The 21178-nt window shown below is 45.4% G+C and overlaps 2 long non-coding RNA genes across 2 annotated transcripts in view; both read right to left on the reverse strand.

The window, feature by feature from the left end:
- LOC138417198 (uncharacterized) overlaps positions 1–19284 on the reverse strand; it is a 33594-nt gene extending 14310 nt beyond the window's left edge. The window contains exon 1 of the long non-coding RNA XR_011248025.1: positions 19083–19284. This is a non-coding gene — a long non-coding RNA (uncharacterized lncRNA). The remainder of the gene's footprint in view (positions 1–19082) is intronic.
- Positions 14035–14972, reverse strand: LOC138417199 (uncharacterized). The gene is made up of 2 exons (XR_011248026.1): positions 14899–14972; positions 14035–14342 (listed from the first exon to the last, which is right to left on the reverse strand). It is a non-coding gene; the product is annotated as an uncharacterized lncRNA (long non-coding RNA).
- Positions 19285–21178: the final 1894 nt, after the last annotated feature.

Here is a 21178-nt window from a genome sequence, read left to right on the forward strand (position 1 = left end):
ATTTGTGCTGCAGATTTAGGAAGATTTGGGTGAGAGCTCTCTAAGCTGTGTGATATTGGACACGCGACTTTACATTCTGACCCTCAGTCTCTGCCTGTATAAAATGAGGATAAGAATAGTTCTATTCTAGCACAATGCTTTGGACAAACATTCCATAAATGCTAGCGATCATCATATCTTTTGCAGAAGGGCCTATGTTGGTATGTGTAATAGATTTAATTCCTTTTTATTTCACTTCTGTGCATTTTAAAAATTCTTCTACCATGAACTTGATTCAGTTAAGTCATAAAAATGTTAATTGAGCAAAAAGGAATAAAATTGAGTGGAAATGTCATTCTATAAGGCTGGGCTCCAATGTGAGGTTTTAGAGCTGGGAACAGGGAAGAGAATCTTAGAGTCTAAACTTCACACACCATTTACTATTTTAGTAAACTGAGATCCCAAGACGAAAGGTGATTTGGCAAGTCAGTGGCAGAACAGTGATGCTGAGGAGTGGAAGGAAACTGGAAGGTAACTAGGTCAGCCTTTCCCAAGGTGAAACCATTCAGACTGAGAGTATTCTATCTTGAGATGTTTGAAAAAATACCAGCTCAGAACTGTTAGTTGCTCAATCATGTCCAACTCTTTGCGGCCCCCCATGAACTGTAGCCCGCCAGCTTCCTCTGCCCATGGGATTTCCCAAGCAAGAATACTGGAGTGGGCAGCTATTCCCTTCTTCAGGGGATCTCCCCAACCCAGGGATCGAACCTGGGTCTCCCGAATTGCAGGCAGATTCTTTACTGTCTGAACCACCAGGACTGACTTAGAAAGCTGTATAAATTTCAGTATCAGAGAACGTCTCAGAGCCCTTAACACAAGAAAATGAATGCCTTGGGCACTCCAAGAGAAGCTTCCAATGTGTGCACGTTAATTCATCACAGAGCCCCCTTGAAAACATCAACACCCAGAAAGCTCTCTCTGCCCTACCACAGAGACATTTTATAGCTTAATACATTCCTAGATTTAAGAAAAAATGTATTGATATTTTAAATATTGTGATTTTAACAAGTACATTACTGATTGTTGTTGGTATATAGAAAGACAGTTAAGTGGTTTTTTTTGGACTGTGCCCCATGGCACATGGGATCTTAGTTCCCCAACCAGGGATTGAACCCACACCCCCTATAGTAGGAACGCAGCATCCTAACCACTTGACTGCCAGGGAATTCCCTTGAAAGATCGTTAATTTTTTTCACTATCTTTCTCCTTTAAAAAAATTTGTAATATTTCCTAATGTTGCAAAAAAGTAGAATAATACTGTGAACATGGATGTACCCATCACTCAGTTTTGTCAAATCCTATGCACATGACCATATTTTCATGAGATTCATTTTTTTTGTTGTTGTTTTAATGATATGAACCCCCCTGTCCCCTGCCACCTGTATGCCTCCCTGAGCCCTTGCTTGTTGACAGAGTTGACCCCTGTCAACTTTTGCTGTGCATCATTGCTAGGCATGATTTTTCTTTTTTCTTTTTCTACTTTTGGCCACACTGCTTTGCACACAGGGGATCTTTAGTTCCCTGGCAAGGGGTCAAACCCATGCTCCTGTATTGGGAGCACAGAGTCTTCAACCACTGAGCTACCAGGGAAGTACCATAGACAAGTTTTCATACTTTTACTCTACATGGCTACAATACTATCTATCTATCTATCTATCTATCTAGATAGATAGATAGATAGCATTATTTTGCCTATCTGGAAAAGTTATTCAAATGTTGTCCATATCCTTCAACAACTTTCTTTTTTTTTCTGGATCTTCCTATGCTTCTACAGGCAGCACTAGAGCACTCACTGAAAATGCTGTGAATGAATATCCCAAAGTATATTTATTCCAGTTTTGGATGACGGAGTTGTTTCCAGTTTTTCGCTATTTTAAGCAATGCTACAGAGAGCAGCCTTATATGTGTGGGTGAAATTTTCTCTAGGATTATGTGTAGGAGTGGAATCTCTGGATTTCAGGCAATGAGCATCTTTACTTTGACGAGATGTTGATAAACTGGTCAGTCTTGCCTGCCAACTACCGCTTCCGGACCATGGCAGCTAGGAGTTTTAGTTGCTTGGCATCTTCATCTGCACTGACTCTGAACGATGACGGATGGAAAATGAGAATTTGCATTTCCCATATGGCTGGAGAGGCAAAAGTTCCTTTTGCCATTTGAATGTACCTGTTTCTACCCCTTGCCCATTTTCCTATTGCATTATCTACCTTAACTATTTTAAGGGATTATGAATTCTTGATACAAACGCTTTTTCCAGTTGTATTAGTGGAAACTGCCTTTAATCTATCGCTCATCTTTTCACTCTCTTCAGAGTATCTTTGTTGTACAGAAGTTTACAGTTGCAGTTAATTTTAGTTAAATTATAAGTAAAGTTAGTACATTTACTAATCGTTTCCTTTATGCTGTGTGCTTTTTTGTTTTTTGCATTGCCTTGAGATCATTAAGATATTCTGCTATATGTTTTCTATCATTTTTAAATTCATTTCTTATACGTAAGTCTTTATTCCTTAGGAATTGATTTTGTGAGCTATATGAAATAGAGATGCCATTATATTTTTCTTCATATGGATAACCAGTTGGTTCAGACCATTTATTGACTGGGACACCCTTTCTTGACTGCTCTGCAATGCCACTGCTTTTTAAGTGTTAGTTTTTTTACATTAAATTTTTTTTTTAATAGCGAAGTGTAGCTGATTATCAATGTGTATTACTTTCAGGTGTACTGCAAAATGAGTCAGTTATACATCATGTATCTTTTTGAAATTTATTTTTTAATTGGAGGATAATTCCTTTACGATGTTGTGCTGGTTTCTGCTGTACAATGTATATATCTATTCTTTTTCAAATTCTTTTCCCATTTAGGTTATCGCAGAATACTGAGCAGAGTTACCTGTGCTATACAGTAGGTCCTTGTTGGTTATTCAATGCCATTGTTTTTGTCTTTTATTTTTGAACACACGTAGCTCCATTTCTAGGCTCTCTATACTGTTCCACTTATCTCTAGTAGTCACTTTCAAACAATGAGAAAAAAAAAAGATATGTGAATCTACAATTATACTAAAACAAAACACTTCATTTTTCTTAAAAGTCGAAAAAAAGAAATAGTTAAAATTATTTAATACTATTTTATTCACTCCAGTATAGCTAAAATGTTTATTTCAATGATCTAATCAATCAAACATAATTAACGAGGTATTTTTCTTGTTTCATGTACTAGGTCTTCCAAATACAACCTGTATTTTACACGTACAGCATATCTCAGTTTGAACTAACCAGATTTCAAATGTTCAGTGGCCACATGTGGCTAGTGGTTATCATATTGGACAGTGAAGCTCTGGCTTTATGTAGCAACAGTTCCCAACCTTTTTGGCACTAGCAACCAGTTTCATGGAAGACAATTTTTCCATGACTTGGGGTCGGGGGATGGTTTCAGGATGATTCATGCGCGTTACCTTTATTGTGAATTTAATTTCTAATCTAATGCCACTGTTAATCTGACAGGAGGTACTGGTCTTTGGGCTGGAGGTTGTGAATCCCTACAAAGAGCATACTCTCCTCATATTATAATTGTTTTTTAAAAAGTGATCTTGTCTATTCTCTTTGCTCATTCATATAAATTTGAAGATGAGACTGAACAGGACAGAACAAAGTTTGGAGACCAATGGCTTATTTGTCTCCACTGGATTTCAATAAAGCCAACTATTGTATTTTGAGAGTTTGCAATTTTCCAAGTGCAGGGCTAAAGGTCTTTGTCCTTTTGGCCTTCTAATTGAAATTTCATTGAACTTATTGGTTAATTTGGGAAGAACCGACATCTCTGCATAATGAAGCTATGCATAATGAAGACAATAAAACTAGTCAGTTATTTTTACCAGCAAAATGGGTTTTCTTTGGGAGCAGCAAAGAAGTGCAATTGAGACATGCAACTATGGCAAACCACGTGGAAGTCTCATAAAGCAAAGAGGAAAGTCTTCTATAGAGAAGAAGGGGAAGTTGGGATGGGCTGTTATAAATAGTCCATTAGAGGAAACTGGAAATTGGAAGTATAATGGCTTTTCATTGGCTGAGTTGTGACAGTTTCTGATTGGCTACACTGTTGACAGGCAAGGGGAAAATCTTTTTTCCTCCTGTAGTAAAGTAGTGTCCCTTCCTTCTGGAAATGTAAGGCATATCTCTTCCTGTTGGGATCTGTAGTATGACAGTATGTATATGAGAGCTCCCCCTTCTGGCCTTCTGACTTCATTTTGATGAAGTTTCCCTTAACTCATTTTTAAAAATCCTTCTGACCATGATACATTTATGTAAGTGTGCTTTTATTTTTTTAAATAAAGTTCAATAATTTTAATACATAAAGATCTTTTGTTAGATTAATCTTAGCAATAATTGCTATCATGAATACTTTTAAAATTGAATCTTCTTGTTTGCTGATATTAGTGTATACAAACCAACTGCTTTTGACACACTGAAAATGTAGCCAGCAATTGTATTAAATTCTCTTAGTAGATGTTTTAATTTCCTGCTTATTGCATCTCGTGGACTTCTAGTAAAATATCAAATAGAAATAGAGTATTTCAAATAGGGTTTACTTTGTCTATGAGTAGCTGAGCCACAAAATAGCAGCAGAAGATTGTTCCTCAGGTTATGAAAGTCCAGAGGTAGGCAGTTTAAGGTTAGTATGGTGGCTCTTCCCCATAGCAGTCCTCAGGAACCCATGTTCCTTTCATCCGCAGGAAGTCTTCATCCTCATGGTCCAGAATGGCTGCCAGAGATCTGACCACACAGCCATGTTACAGGCAGAAAGATGGAGCAAGAGACAGACAAGGAAAAGAAGTAGAAGCAGGTTTCACGTGTCCCCTTTCCCCACAACTTTACTGGAAGTTCCCTCATTACATTTCTGATTATACTTCATCAGCCAGAACATATTCACATCTCCCCTAGCTTTAAGGAAAGTTTGAGGTAAGTTTTTCCGAGGGGTAACCCTATATTCAAATGAAAATTGAAGGTTATGTTACAAAGGAAAACAAGGAGACAGTATAACACAGGACAGTTAACTTGCAGCCTCTGCCGCAGTGGACAACCTTATTTTATTCTTGACATTTATCAGGGACACTTTGCCCCTTTTAAGTATATCTGCTTTAGGGTTTTGGTAGGTAAGTTTTAACTTTTATTTAAGTTTGTTCTAAATAAGCTAGACATTTTGCTTGTTTTTTAATCACAATGTTGAATTGTCTTAATTGCTTTTTGGCATCTACTAAGATAATCACTTTTTTTTTTCTCTTTTAGTCTGTTGATTTATTAATATTCTAATGTTAAGCCATTCTTGCATTCCTGGAATTAAACCTAAATTTGTCAGGATGAAATACATATATTTTATACATTGATGAAATTTTTTAAAATTGTGGTTAAAATATTTACAACATGAAATTTGCTATTTTGGCCATTTTTAAATGTACAATTCTGAGGCATCAAGTACATTCACATTATTATACAGCCTTTACCACCATCCATCTCTAGAATTGTTTAATCTGTCTCCATTAGAAAATAATTCTCCATAACCCTCTCCCAGGGGCCTTCCCCCATAGTTCAGTTGGTAAAGCATCTGCCTGCAATATGGGAGACCTGGGTTCAATTCCTGGTTTGGGAAGTTCCCTGGGAGAAGGAAATGGCAACCCACTCCAGTATTCTCACCTAGAGAATCCTATGGACAGAGGAGCCTGGCAGATTACAGTTCATGGGACTGCACGATCCAACCAGTCAATCCTAAGGGAAATCAGTCCTGAATATTCATTGGAAGTTGAAGCTCCAATACTTGGGTCACCTGATGTGAAGAACAGACTCATTGGAAAAGACCCTGATGCTGGGAAAGATTGAAGGTGGGAGGAAAAGGGGACGGCAGAGGATGAGATGGTTTGATGGCACCACCAGCGCAATGGACATGAGTTTGAACAAGCTCCAGGAGTTGGTGATGGACAGGGAAGCCTGGAGTGCTGCAGTCCATGGGGTTGCAAATAGTCGGATACGACTGAGCGACTGAACTGACCTTCCTCCCCCCAACTCCTAGCAATTGCTATTCTACTCTATGAATTTGACTACTCAAAGTGCCCTTAGAAATGGAATTATACAGCATTTGTCTTTTTGTGATTGGCTTACTTCACTTTACAAAGAGTTCTCAAGGTTCATCCGTGTTGTAGCATTTATCAGGATTTCCTTCATCTTTAAGGCTGAATAATATTCCATTGTATATATAAATTCTGGTTTTCATTGACACTTGTGTTGCTTCTGCCTTTGTGTGTGCGTGTGTTAGTTTTTCCTTTGCAACAACCCCATGGACTGTACTTTCCAGGCTTCTCTGTCCATGGAATTCTCCAGGCAAGAATACTGGAGTGGGTTGCCATTGCCTTTCCCAGGAGATCTTCCCAACCCAGGTCTTCTGCATTGCAGGCAGATTCTTTATAATTCGAGCCACCAGAAAAGCCTATTGTAAATAGCGTTGCTGTGAAATGGTATAAAAATATGTCTTCCAGGCTCTGCTTTCAATTATTTTGGGTATATACCCAGAAGTTTTACTGCTGGATTATATGGTAATTCTATTTTTAATTTTTAAAGGCACTGTTATAGTGCTTTCTTCAGTGGCTGTGTTATTTTATATTCTCACCAGCAGTGAGAAAGGGCTCCAATTTCTCCACATCCTTAACAATGCTTATTATCTTTTTTTTTCTTATATCCATCCTAATAGGTGTGAAGTGGTATCTTATCTTAGTTTTGATCTGCATTTCACTAATAATTAGAATTCCCAGATGACTCAGCAGGTAAAGAATTCTGCAGTGCACGAGATGCAGGAGATGAGGGCTCAGTCCCTGGATTGGGAAGATCCTCTGGAGGACATAATGGCTACCCACTCCAGTATTCTTGCCTGGATAATCCCATGGACAAAGAAGCCTGGTGGGCTGCAGTCCATGGGGTCATAAAGAGCTGGACACAACTAAGCAAGCAAGCAAGCAATGATTAGTGATGTCGAGCATATTTTCATGTGGTTCTTGGTCATTCGTACATCTTTTTCGGAATAATATCTATTTAAATCCTTTGCCTATTTTAAAATCAAGTTTTGTTGTTGTTGCGCTATAGGAATTCTTTATATATTCTGAATATTAACCTCTTATCAGACATGATTTACAAATATTTTCTCTCATTTCATGGGTTGCTTTTTCACTTTCTTAATAATGTCCTTTGGTGCACAAAATTCTTCTTTTCAATGCGGTCCAGTTTATGTATTTTTTTCTTTTGTTACCTGTGCTTTTGGTGTTATCTCCAAGAAATCATTGCTAAATCCAACATCATGAATATTTCTTCCTGTTTTCTTCTAAAAGCACTTAAGTCTTTAACCCATTTTGTGTTAATTATTTTATACATGTAAACTAAGAGTCCAGCTTCATTTTTTTCACATGTGAATATCCAGTTTTTCCAACACGAATTTGGTTTTGATCCTAGTTTAAGGCTTTTGCACCTAGGAAATGCTACTTTGATTCAACCTTTGATCCATTGGAAGAATCCTCTCACCATCCTCCCTGACGGTCATTCAGCTTGGGCTTGTCACTTTTAGTGACAGAACACTCATTACTTAATGAAGCAACTTTTCCCCGGGCGGTGCCATTGTATCCAGTAGAAAAATGTTCTTCATTTTAAGCACAAATCTTCCTCCTGTACAATCCACTGTTGGTCCTAACTTGTCCTGTGAAGCTCTAAGAACAGTGAGCATCCTTTTCCAAAGAAAAGTACTTTGTAGAGCCAGACATCTTGGAATGTGAAGTCAAGGGGGCCTTAGAAAGCATCACTACGAACAAAGCTAGTGGAGGTGATGGAATTCCAGTTGAGCTGTCTCAAATCCTGAAAGATGATGCTGTGAAAGTGCTGCACTCAATATGCCAGCAAATTTGGAAAACTCAGCAATGGCCACAGGACTGGAAAAGGTCAGTTTTCATTCCAATCCAAAAGAAAGGCAATGCCAAAGAATGCTCAAACTACCACACAATTGCACTCATCTCACACGCTAGTAAAGTAATGCTCAAAATTCTCCAAGCCAGGCTTCAACAATATGTGAACCGTGAACTCCCTGATGTTCAAGCTGGTTTTAGAAAAGGCAGAGGAAAAAAAAAAAAAAAAAGAAAAGGCAGAGGAACCAGAGATCAAATTGCCAACATCCCCTGGTTCATCAAAAAGGCAAGAGAGTTCCAGAAAAACATCTCTTTCTGCTTTATTGACTATGCCAAAGCCTTTGACTGTGTGGATCACAATAAACTGTGGAAAATTCTGAAAGAGATGGGAATACCAGACCACCTGACCTGCCTCTTGAGAAATCTGTATGCAGGTCAGGAAGCAACAGTTAGACCTGGACATGGAACAACAGACTGGTTCCAAATAGGAAAAGGAGTATGTCAAGGCTGTATATTGTCACCCTGCTTATTTAACTTCTATTCAGAGTACATCATGAGAAACGCTGGACTGGAAGAAACACAAGCTGGAATCAAGATTGCTGGGAGAAATATCAATAACCTCAGATATGCAGATGACACCACCCTTATGGCAGAAAGTGAAGAGGAGCTAAAAAGCCTCTTGATGAAAGTGAAAGAGGAGAGTGAAAAAGTTGGCTTAAAGCTCAACATTCAGAAAACGAAGATCATGGCATCCAGTCCCATCACTTCATGGGAAATAGATGGGGAAACAGTGGAAACAGAGTCAGACTTTATTTTGGGGGGCTCCAAAATCACTGCAGATGGTGACTGCAGCCATGAATTAAAAGACGCTTACTCCTTGGAAGAAAAGTTATGACCAACCTAGATAGTATATTCAAAAGCAGAGACATTACTTTGCCAACAAAGGTCCGTCTAGTCAAGGCTATGGTTTTTCCAGTGGTCATGTATGGATGTGAGAGTTGGACTGTGAAGGCTGAGCGCCAAAGAATTGATGCTTTTGAATTGTGGTATTGGAGAAGACTCTTGAGAGTCCCTTGGACTGCAAGGAGATCTAACCAGTCCATTCTGAAGGAGATCAACCCTGGGATTTCTTTGGAAGGAATGATGCTAAAGCTGAAACTCCAGTACTTTGGCCACCTCATGTGAAGAGTTGACTCATTGGAAAAGACTCTGATGCTGGGAGGGATTGGGGGCAGGAGGAGAAGGGGACGACAGAGGATGAGATGGCTGGATGGCATCACGGACTTGATGGACGTGAGTCTGAGTGAACTCCGGGAGATGGTGATGGACAGGGAGGCCTGGTGTGCTGCGATTCATGGGGTCGCAAAGAGTCGGACACAGCTGAGCGACTGAACTGAACTGAACTGAAATAACACAGTAACGTGATGGGCAACCATGTACTCGGTTTATGTGGTTTATCACATTTATTCCACAAAACCATCTATGAAGAGGTCCTCTTATTGATTCGTTTCACAGATGAAACAAATAAGGTTTGAAGAACTTATTTTCACAGGGTAGAACAGTTATGTAAACAGAACCATTAATATTTCAAAAGCAGTAGCCTTGACCACTCTGCTACACTGCCCCTCTCCTCTTCCCCAACAGTCAGCCCAGAACTTTTTTGGTCTTGTTTGTTTTCTTTTTGCTTGGGGTAGTGGGGTGTTGACTGCACCACCCAGCATTCACTCTAGGATCTTAGTTCCTAGACCAGGGATCCAACCCACTTCCCTGCAGTGGAAGTGCAGAGTCTTAACCACTGAACCACGGGGAAGTCCCCAAAAAGTTAACTTTTGGATAGTCAATTATTGGTTTTCTCACCCTGTCCCATCTTAGGAAAATATTGTGTTTCTATTAAAATTGAAGTCAAACACAATTGTTTGTGTATGGTTGGTGTATATGGAGGGCTTCTTAGCTCATTTCACCAGAGCACTATAAATTAACTAATGGCACATGAGACCAGGTTAGAGGTTTGGGCTGCTGCAGCCAAGTAAAACCACTAAAGCTTTGTTATGTTGCTTGTTGCTAAGGGAGCTCCCTCCCTTCCACACTTCCACGTGACAATTGTGGGGACAAGGTTGACTGTGGTGAAGATGAAAAGATGATAAAATTTGAGATACTATTGGAGGTGGGAAGAACTGGATTTTCTGATGAGTTCTTTTTTAAAGATTGAGGAAGGTGAAGTGAATTGACCTACTTCACAAAGCTAGGAAACATCCAATTCGGGTGTATTTAACTCCAAAGGTCATGCTTTCCCCACTCTCCACATATTAATTTTTATAATGGGGGTAGGATAGTTAATGATACATTATCATTAAATATTAAGATAAAGAAATATCCCTGAAAGCAAACATGGGCTTCCACATAGAGCCTGCACAAAGTCTGCTGCTAAGCTGCTAAGTCACTTCAGTCGTGTCCGACTCTGTGCAACCCCATAGACAGCAGCCCGTCAGCCCACACCCCCTACTCCCCCCACTCCCCCACCGTCCCTGGGATTCTCCAGGCAAGAACTCTGGAGTGGGTTGCCATTTCCTTCTCCAATGCATGAAAGTGAAAAGTGAAAGTGAAGTCGCTCAGTCGTGTCCGACTCTTAGAGACTGCAGCCTACCAGGCTCCTCCGTCCATGGGATTTTCCAGGCAAGAGTACTGGAGTGGGGTGCCGTTGCCTTCTCCCGCACAAAGTCTAGGACCCTGTTGGCACCGGATATTGAGAATACAAATTTGGGAGATAGTGCAATGGGAGCGCGAAACCGGCCTTGGGGAACCAGTGTTTAAATACTGCGTTCTGATTGGTCCAGTGACCACGTGCTGGTGTGTGACTGGAGGAAAGTTTGCTGGCCTCGTAAATAGAACCTCAGGGAATTGTGTCCAACTGTCTTTCGCCGAGTTTGGCGAGTCGTACGACGTAGGCTGTGATTGGTGAAGCCCGTGCGTTATTTGAAGTTTCTGTTCGGTAGTCCCTGCGTTGGCCACTAGGAGGAGCCCGGGACACGCAAAGTGCGGCGCTGAGAAGCGTCTAAGCGGCTTCCTCCCGGAGGACCCCGGGCTCAGCGCCGCGCATGTTCTACCCTGCGCCCCAAGGGCCACCCTGGGACGGAGGTGGGAGGATGGCGTCAGGGCTCCCCGCTCCGGCCCAGGTGGCCACGCTTCTCGTACAGCCCTTTGGCGCCTTCCCCTGTCTCAGCCCCTCAGAGGACCTTGACTGGCCGAGGGGGTGGGGCTGCGGGGTCGCGAAGGTTTGTGAGGGCCCAGATCCAAATTGCAAAATTGAGTCTTGTCAGGTGAGCCCTGGCTGCGCTGTTAGCTCTCCTCAGAGCTCTTCTCTCAAGTTTACCAGCCTCCACTTCCTTTATGACCCTCAGAGGGCTTTTCTTAGGTCGCCTCTCACTAGAGCTTAGAATTGTCCCTTAAAGGTCAAGGTCACTAGCTTGGCGATCACCCAGTACACAGATGGCCCCTACCATCCCCAGGCGCTATCCACATTGTGCTGTTTCATTATCTTCACCGTACTTAACTCATGTTTGAAATTCTTTTTTTTTTTTTTGTTTACTTCCTCCTGATTCCACCGCACCTCCCCACCAGGATGTAAGTTCCGTGAGGGAGAAAATAAGGTGGCCAGATCCAATGTAGAATGCACAGTTACGTTTGAAATGGAAGATAAAACAACTGAAGTTTTAAAGTATGAAAAAAAAAATACATGTATGCTTACTCTTTGGAAGAAAAGTTATGACCAACCTAGATAGCATATTGAAAAGCAGACACATCACTTTGCCAACAAAGATCCCTCTAGTCAAGGCTATGGTTTTTCCAATGGTCATGTATGGATGTGAGAGTTGGAATGTGAAGAAAGCCGAGCGCGGAAGAATTGATGCTTTTGAACTGTGGTGTTGGAGAAGACACTTGAGAGTCCCTTGGACTGCAAGGAGATCCAACCAGTCCATCCTAAAGGAGACCAGTCCTGAGTGTTCTTTGGAAGGAATGATGTTAAAGCTGAAACTCGAAACTTTGGCCACCTCATGCGAAGAGTTGACTCATTGGGAAAGACATGCTGGGAGGGATTGGAGGCAGGAGGAAAAGGGGACGACAGAGGATGAGATGGCTGTATGGCATCACCGACTCCATGGACCTGAGTCTGAGTGAACTCTGGGAGTTGGTGATGGACAGGGAGGCCTGGCGTGCTGCGATTCATGGGGTCGCAGAGTCGGACATGACTGAGCGATTGAACTGAACTGAAATGGTGTTAGTTGGTACATACTTGTACTAAACGAGTTATTCACTGTTTATCTGAAATTCAGATTTAACTGGGCCTCCTATGCTTTTATTTGTTAATACGGCAGCCCTGTCGGGGAGGGATCTTAACTGTTCACTATGTCACCTCTAGCACCCACGATAGTGCACATAGAATGCCCTGAATAAATGTCGAATGATTGGATGGACAAATTTCTTCATCCACTCATCTATCCATCCAACCCATTATATTAATTGCCAGCTGGGTTCTGGGACTATAAGGGCAAAATGAGACATCGTCCAATGGAGGAGGCAGACAAATAAACAGTAACCACTGTGTGATTGAACTGTGATGGTATAAAGTAATAGGGGCTGTGGGAGCTCCAAGGGGAGCCCTGACTTGTCTAAGCCAGCAGGACTGCCTGGAGGAAGATGACCTAGGTGGGACTTGGAGGATGAGGAGGTGAAGAGAGTGGTGTGACAGCTGCTCTGGGCAGATAGTGTGGTGTGTGCAAAGGCCAGAGATAAGTTAGGGGCTATGAGATTCTGAAAACTGCAATGGCTGGAGTGCAGGGCAGAAGTGCAGTGTGGAAGGAGCAGTCAGAAAGAGGTGAGAAGGAGACTCAGTCACTGAGCATCAGTACCCACCAGTCAGGTACCACAGTGATTGTACCCATTATATAGATAAGGAAACTGAGGCTAGGAGAGGGGAAATGCCTGGTCTGGGTTTATAGTCTGAGTGGGAAAGGCCTAGCTTCAAGCTCAGGTCTGGCAGATTCTGAAGCCTGACTCTTCTAGAAAAGGCTCAGGGTTAAGGATTATAAGTCCAATTGGGGAACGAAGAAACTGAGGCCCAGAAAGGTGACAGGGCTGTCCCTGTGAAGGTGGCTCCATCCAATTTAATGGGAGAGCGCTGAGACAGTACAGCGAGGGGTATGGAACAGGAAAAGGGAGTTCAGGCTGCTGTGTCTCCCGTTTCTGTTTGGGTTGAGTCTCTAGGAATCCTTGACTGAGCCCTTGGCTAATTCCTTGCATGGGTCCTGGGCTGGTCTGCAGTTTCCATGGAGACTGCCTCCATCCATCCCTGAAATCTCATTGTGACCAGTATTAAGAGATTAACTCTGCCTGGCAGCCCTCACAGGGTCTTGGGTGCCAGAGTGTCTGCGGGAGCTCCCTTAAGGATGAAGAGGTTGCCTGCTGTGTGCGACCCCATAACATCAGGAGGAGGATGTCAGACTGGGGCCAGGGCTTCCCCCGGGACCCCTCAGGTATGATCCTGACTCCACATCTACCTGGAGAGGAGGCTGAGATGGTGGGAGAGAGACACAGGGCCAAAGGGAGGAGTATAGATTTTGGAGCAGGGTAGAGATACTGTCAGAGAAGGCAATGGCACCCCACTCCAGTACTCTTGCCTGGAAAATCCATGGACAGAGGAGCCTGGTAGGCGACAGTGCATGGGGTCGCTAAGAGTCGGACATGACTGAGCAACTTCACTTTCACTTTTTACTTTCATGCATTGGAGAAGGAAATGGCCACCCACTCCAGTGTTCTTGCCTGGAGAATCCCAGGGATGAGGGAGCCTGGTGGGCTGCTGTCTATGGGGTCGCACAGAGTCGGACATGACTGAAGCGACTCAGCAGCAGCAGCAGAGATGCTGTCACCTCAGCCCCCATCCCAGGAAGGCCCAGGGCCTTGACAGGCAGACCCTCTTCTGATCAAGGCAAGACCCAAACTTCCTTAACACGGCAAGGGGAGCCTCACAGAGTCTTTTTTTTTTTTTTAAATACCTTGCAGTCTACAGTCATTATTTTAATTTTATTTATTTTTAATTTTATTTTTTGGCTGCACCTCGAGGTATGTGGAACCTCTCCAACTAGGGATTGAACCCACAGCCCCTGCAGTGGAAGCCCAGAGTCTTAGCCACTGGACCACTAAAGGAAGTCCACCTCAGAGTCTTTTAGGGGTGTTTTAAGGCTACCTGAAGACCAGCTTCCTCATCTGCTTCATTTTGCTTTAGGGAAACTGAAGCACAGAACAGGAAAGTGACTTGTCCAAAGTCAGGCAGTGAACTGAAGCAACTCAGGAATGCAGAGGGAGCCCTGGGGTTGCCTGGGAAGAAAACATTTGGTTCAAATGTCATTGCCCCCTCTACCATGAATCCCAGATCCTCCTTCCTGACCTCCAGGCATGACGTCCCCTCAGCCTCCTCTCCCCTGGGCCTGTCCCATCAGCCAGGCTTCCCTTCTCTCCCCACCTCCCCTACCTCCTCCTTCCCTCCCCCACCACCTGCACAGTCTGAGGCTGCCAGAATGTCCCTGGCAGGCTCCACTCTACTGGAGGGCACGGCCACCAGGCCCTAACTGTTCCATCCAGGGGACATCCCCACACTGGGTCACTATCTGGATGACCTTGGACATTTTTTGTTCCACGCTCCAGCCCTTCTGTGACTTCAGGACCTGGACAAGGTGGGGGGCCATGAGAACCCATCCCCATGCCATCTCCTCTTGCCAGGCCTGGGTTGGAGAAATTCAGGCCTCGCTCCAAAGCTGCTGGCCAGGCTTCCTGGAAGGCCACACTGGGGCAGGAAAACAAACACTGACTCTGAATCCAAGTAGCCATAGGTCAAATGCTCTTGACTCAGCATTGTGAGCCTCAGTTTCCTCACCTGTGAAAGGGGGCAACAACCCTTCCGTCCTCAAAGCTCATTCTCATTTGCTGTGGGAAGATATCCAGGTTATACTGGTAAATGAACAAAGTGAGATGCAGAACAGTTTAAGAAGTGGGAGGTGATATCTTATGATCTTATATGTTAGCTACTGGTGGACAGGAGGCAGGGGAAGACACAAGTTTCCTCAAGTGCACCGTCAAACAAAATTATGGATTTATTTATCTATCTGGCTGCACCAAATCTTAGTTGTGGCATGTTGGAGTCTAGTTCCCCCACTAAGGCTCAAACCTGGGCCCTGTGCTTTGGGAGTGAGGTGTCTTAGCCACTGGACCACCAGAGAGGTCCCTGCACTTTTTATTTTGTTTTGATTTTTGAGTCATGTGAATATAGTAGCAATTTAAAAAGAAATTTACTTTTTTTTTTTTTAGCAGATTGGGGAAAATAGCAAACCGTAAGAACAATTGCTCATACTTCAATGACATCTTGGCTAATGTCATATTATTGACAATATGAAGACCCATGATCTAGGACCAGACCCTGAGTCTCTGAATCCTTGACCTAGAAAGCCCCTTGAATTTTAAGCCAATTTCATTTTCCCAATAGCAAATTAATAGTCAACAGTACCAAGAATCAGGAGCTTCCTACAGGCCCACCACAGTGCCAAAACACTGTCTGAACAGCATCTCGCTGAATTGGCATTCTGACTTTATGAGGAAGCTATCATGTTCCCATCCTACAGATGGGGGAATGGAGCCTTATTGCAATTGCAACCAGGAGGTTGTAGAACCCGGATACACATCGAGGCTTCTCCAGCTCCAGAATTTTAAGCCCTCCTACGATGGCTGTCAATCTTGGCTGCATATTAGGATCACCTGAGAACTTTAAAAAATACTCAGAGCCAGCACACACTCACCCCTAGATTCAATCACTGGACTGTGACAGGACCTGAGCATCAGTATTTTTTAAAGGTTCCAGGTGATTCTAATGGTGAATTGAAGGGTTGAATCTATGCTTTATGCTAGACAGCTTTTCAAATGGGAAACCAAGGCCCCGGAGGGAAATGACCTTGCCCAAGGTCACATAGTAGCTGGACACAGAACTACAACAGGGCTTACGATGGATATTTTGTGAAAATAAGTGAGTGGTGCCCCACCCCTGGGCAGACAGATCTCCATGGGCAGTTGGCTTGGTAAGTGGAACAAGGTTGGATTTCCACCTCCACTTGCTCCCTTACCCAGAGAACCTTTGTGCAGTGAGCCATCTGTACAACTGTACACAGCAACTGTGGCCTAAGTCTCAGGGTCCCAAACATTTCAACTCAGTGGCCTCCAGGCAGATCCCTGGAGCTCCTCAGAATAAGGATGTGGGAGACCAAGGGTGGTTCCTGGGATGTGAGTTCATCCCTCACCTGAATACCAGGACCTGCACCCTTCAGACCCAACAAGAGCTGGGCAGGCCCCATCCAACTCCCAAAGTCACTTCTGCAGAGAAAGTCAGGAACATACCCGGGAGGGAGGAATGTACACAGGAGGACAGAAACAGCGGCAGCCTAGAAGTCACAAGCCACCTGGTAGAAGGCAGCCTGTAGGGAGGCCCCTCCTACACAGACCCAAGTCCTCCTGGCTTCCTTCCTGATCATTCTCTAGACCACACTCTCTATACTACCTCTTGGGCCTTTCGGACAGCATTTCCCCTAATGCCCTGCTCTCCAGCCAGAGTGGCTTCCATGCCCTTTCATCCTCACCCACCATGTTCTTCAGTTCTGGAAGTTTCCTCTGCCTAGGATGCCACCTCCCTCAGGAAGCCTTCTCTGACCACTCCAGCCCAGAGATAGGTCTTCTTTCTGCCTCCTTCCAGCCCTCACAATCCATACACACAGCCCACATGTGCCTTGGGATGGAGCTTATTTTATCATCACACTGACCACTTTTCATTGATCATTTACCGTATGCCAGCCCTGGAAGGGCAGGGTGGCTTGGAGATTAGGAGCACAGACTCTGGAGCCAGACTACTTGGAGTGGACTCCCAGCTTCTTAGAAGCTGTGTGAGCTCTGGCACATGATTCAGTCTCTCTGTGCCCTGGGTCTATAAGACGGTGATTAAAAACTTGGCTTTACATCGCAGAGTGGTTATGAGGATTGATGAGTTATTACGTGCATGTATGTGTGCTAAGTTGCTTTGGTCATGTCCAACTCAGTGTGACCCTGTGGATTGCAGCCAGCCATGCTCCTCAGTCCATGGGCTTCTCCAGACAAGAATGCTGGAGTGGGTTGCCATGCCCTCCTTCAGGGGATCTTTCCAACTCAGGGACTGAACCTGTGTCTCGCCTGTCTCCTGCATTGGCAGGCAGATTCTTTACCACTAGAGCCAACTGGGAAGCCTGTTAATACGTGAAAGCCTGCAAAACAGCTTTGTAAACATTGGCCATGGTTATCATTGCATAGATCCCACTCCGTTTCATCCTCACGATAACCTTATGAGTTAGGTACCATTATTCCCAATTTATAGGTGAGAAAACTGAGACTCAGCGAGGTCGAGAAAGTCAGGGCAGGGCTCTGCGTCTTTTTCTGTGGCCCAGTGCCTTCAGAGAGAGGGTGTGGCTGGGACAGGTTATAACTTTGAACCTCTGGTTTGCAACTCATGACTGCTTCTCAGAGGGCCCACAGGACTCTGGGCCAGGTGACACCCTCATCCCCACCCTTCCTCCCTGACTCAGACCTTCCCAGTGGCTCTCAGGCACCACTGTGCTTACAGCCAGCCCTGGGAGGGAGGGTAAACAGCAAAGAAGGGCCTTTCAGTGCCATTTTGTTCGCTAACATCCAGGATACATCCCTGAGTACCGGAGAGAGCTCCTGCCTGCCCTAGCCTAGCTGGAGACCCTGGATGACTTTCTGTTCCTGGACGAGTCACTTTCCTACTTGGCCTCCATCTCCCCATCTGTATGATGAGGCTGAACCGGTGGTTTTCTGATTCTCATTATTAGCAGCTGGCTCTATTTTGAAATGAAATATTAAAGACCAGTGTCCGTAAAAGGCAGACACGGGGTGAAGTAGGGCCTGGGCGCAGACCCCCTTGGCTCCTAGGACATCAGAACCCATCTGAAAGGCCCCAGGTCGCATCCTCCTAAGGGCTCCCCTGGCTCTGACACTGCAGGATTCTAGAATGGCAGCTCAAAGCCGCCGCTTCGCATCCCTGTTTGGAAAGCTCTCCCCCTCACCTTGCCCCCCGCCCCCCAAGCTGCTTTTATCTCTTGTTTGGTAACACAGCAAATTTGCTCAGGACCCAGAGCAGGGGGAACAAGCAGACTGTTGACTCTTGAGCAAAACCTACCCTTTGGAGAGCAAGAGGTGGCTCTGGCTGTGCGTGGGGAGGCTGATGGCCTCTTGCATAACCCAGCGGCCTCCTGCCCACCCAGGCCTTTTGCTTTGCAGGGTTAGGGGTGAGGCAAACCGCAAACTCATGCCCAGTTAATTTTTTAAGGCAAAATCAACAGGCTCAGCAATGATTAGCGAGCAGGTAAGTTGGTCTTAATCATGCTGAGGAGAAGGAGGAAGGAGGCTTCCAGGGGCCCAAGGATGGGGCTTAGTTATCAGTTAACCACATAAATGTTTCCTTCCAAGCCCACTGGCCTTCAGCCCTCAGCTTCCTCCTCTTCCTCTCGGAAATATTGAGTTGACCAAAAAGTTCATTTGGGTTTTTCCATAACATCTGACAGAAAAACCCAAATGAACTTTTCTGCCCACCCGATACTTCCATGACATCTGAGCGAGTGGCCATCAGTCCTTGAGTGATCAGACAGGTCACCCTCTGGGGTCCGTAGGAGGCACTGCCAGGGCCCTTGAGGACTGTAGTGAAGCAAAGGGCTCCTCATGGGGCTTGTGGTCTTCTTGTTAAGACCGTGCTCCCCCCACCCCACTGCCTCTGCATGAGCTTGAGCATGAGTCCTCCATCCTCAGGGCTCACTGAGGGGTCCTGCATCTGTGTCCCAGATTTGACAGCTGCCACGCCCCTGGGGGCCTCAGTTTCTCCATCTGCCAAATGGGTGGGTTGGCTGAGCCACCCTGTCCAGTCTTGAAGTTCCGTGACTGGCTTAAACCAACATGGCCTGTACTCAGGACAAGGAGAGTGGGATGAGCTGTGTTAGGGGGAGAAAAGAAGCCCGGAACAGGGAGGGGGCCTACCTGGTATCTGCTGTTGGTACCAGCCAGTGACAGATCCCAGCTCCAGGAAGAGGGCTGTCCTCTCAGGTGGGAGGCATGGGTCCCTGAGGGGTGGGCTGGGGCTGCAGGGATGACCTGACAGACCCCAGCTGGTGCCCCGAGACCTCGAGAGCTGCCAAAGGAAGCCGAAAGGCCACACGGGGCCCTGCTGGCTGCCCAGACTGGAGTTTGGTCAGTGTTTGGGGACCTATATTGTGAGAAAGTTAGGACTTTGTCCACAAACTGGAATTTGAAATTTCAAAGGGGCGAAACTGAAGGGCCCTACCCCAGAGTGGAGATGGCTCTTGGCTTCTTTCCCCCACGACTTTTGTTCTCTGTCTTGATAAGTCCCTGGTTCCCTGCACCGCTCCCTGGGTGATGGGTGGGGGAGGAGAGGCTGGAGACAGTGGGGACGTGAGCACCCAGGGCACATGAAGATGCCTGGTGGCCCTGGGGTAGCCAGTGTCTGGAGGATGCCTCTGAACTTGCACATGCACCAGGACAGGCTCCTTGGCTTCTCAGACCCCTGACTGCTTCAGCAGTAACGTGACGACGGAACCACTAGCCACCAGCACTCAGAAGTCCGAGGTTCTTTCTGGGAGGCAGCAAGGAGTAGGTGAAACCCTCAAGCTCTGGAGTCAGACTGGGGTTCCAGTTACAGCCCCTCCTCTTACATCAGGCTGGCCTTAAGCAAGAGGCTTCACCTCTTCGAGCCTCAGTTGTGTCTGCTACAACGCGGGACAGATCAGCTAAGAAGAGTGGAAGGGTCTTAGCACCGGGCCTAGCACAGAATCTTCCTGGAAACATTATTGTCATTGAAAAGAAAAATGCTGTGGTCCAGAATGGCAGCTCCCTTACCTTTTGTCTGCACCATAGGCTTGAGCACCCTGCCCACCGCCCCTCCTCCCCAACCCCTGGCTGCTCAGGACATTGCTCTCAAAATGCCCCTCTTTCCCCTTCCTGAGGCTCCTGCTTCTCCATCTATGACAAGGAGTGGGACCTCCAAGTGAGCTCTAAGGCCTGTTTTCCCCTGGGATCTGGAACATGTTGAGCTGGGGTCTGACAGCCCTGGGAGGCAGTTCCGAGATAAAGAAGGGCTGCAGAGTTGATGGCAAAGAGGCCAGGGTTAGCTCAGGGCTGGGCCAGCTGTCCCTGGAGTTCTCCTGCGCAGGGGTCCCGATTCCAGCTGACTATGTAGCCAAGGTCAAGGAGTCAGTCCCAGCAGTCATTGCTATTGCCCTGTATGCCTACACTTGGCCATTTCATGCCCACACCATCCCCCAGGGAAAAGGTACAAGCTGTCTGGTGCCAAAAATAAGGTTGAGAAAGCTGGAACCCGAGGTCGCAGAGTTTGGGAAGTTGGCAGTGCCTGAGTGTTTTGTTTTTGTTTTTGTTTGGCTGTGCCCAGTCTTAGTGGTGGCACGTGGGATCTTCGATCTTCAGTGCAGCACGGCTGTGGCAGTGCCTGACTTTTGACCCAGCTCTTTCTGATTTCAAGGTCCACGGTTTATTCTGTAGGGGTGGGGTGGGGGTGAGGGAAGGACTAAGAACCTTATAGTATTATCCCGTCTCATCTTCCCAACAAATTTCAAGTTTGGCCCATTTTACAGGAGGAGAAACTGAGGCTTGGAAATAATGACTTGTCCAAGACCACAGAGTTGGTGGATCTTAGAGGTGGCCAGTTGTTTATATGAGGGATGTGCATCTAGAAGATATTGTTTGGGATCAACTAAGGATGGGGTTCCCTGGTAGCTCAGCTGGTAAAGAATCTACCTGCAATGCAGGAGACTCCGGTTCGATTTCTGGGTCGAGGAGATCCACTGGAGAAAGGATAGGCTACCCACTCCAGTATTCTTGGGCTTCCCTGGTGGCTCAGCTAGTAAAGAATCTGCCTGCAATGTGGGAGACCTGGGTTCAGTCCCTGGCTTGGGAAGATCTCCTGGAGAGGGGAATGGCTACCCACTCCAGTATTCTGGTCTGGAGAATTCCATGGGCTGTATAGTCCATGGGGTCACAAAGACTCGGACATGACTGAGTGACTTTCACTTTCACCTTTTCAAGGATGGGGTGAATCGTGT

Source organism: Ovis canadensis, chromosome 13 (assembly GCF_042477335.2).
Source record: "Ovis canadensis isolate MfBH-ARS-UI-01 breed Bighorn chromosome 13, ARS-UI_OviCan_v2, whole genome shotgun sequence".
Lineage (NCBI taxonomy): Eukaryota > Metazoa > Chordata > Mammalia > Artiodactyla > Bovidae > Ovis > Ovis canadensis.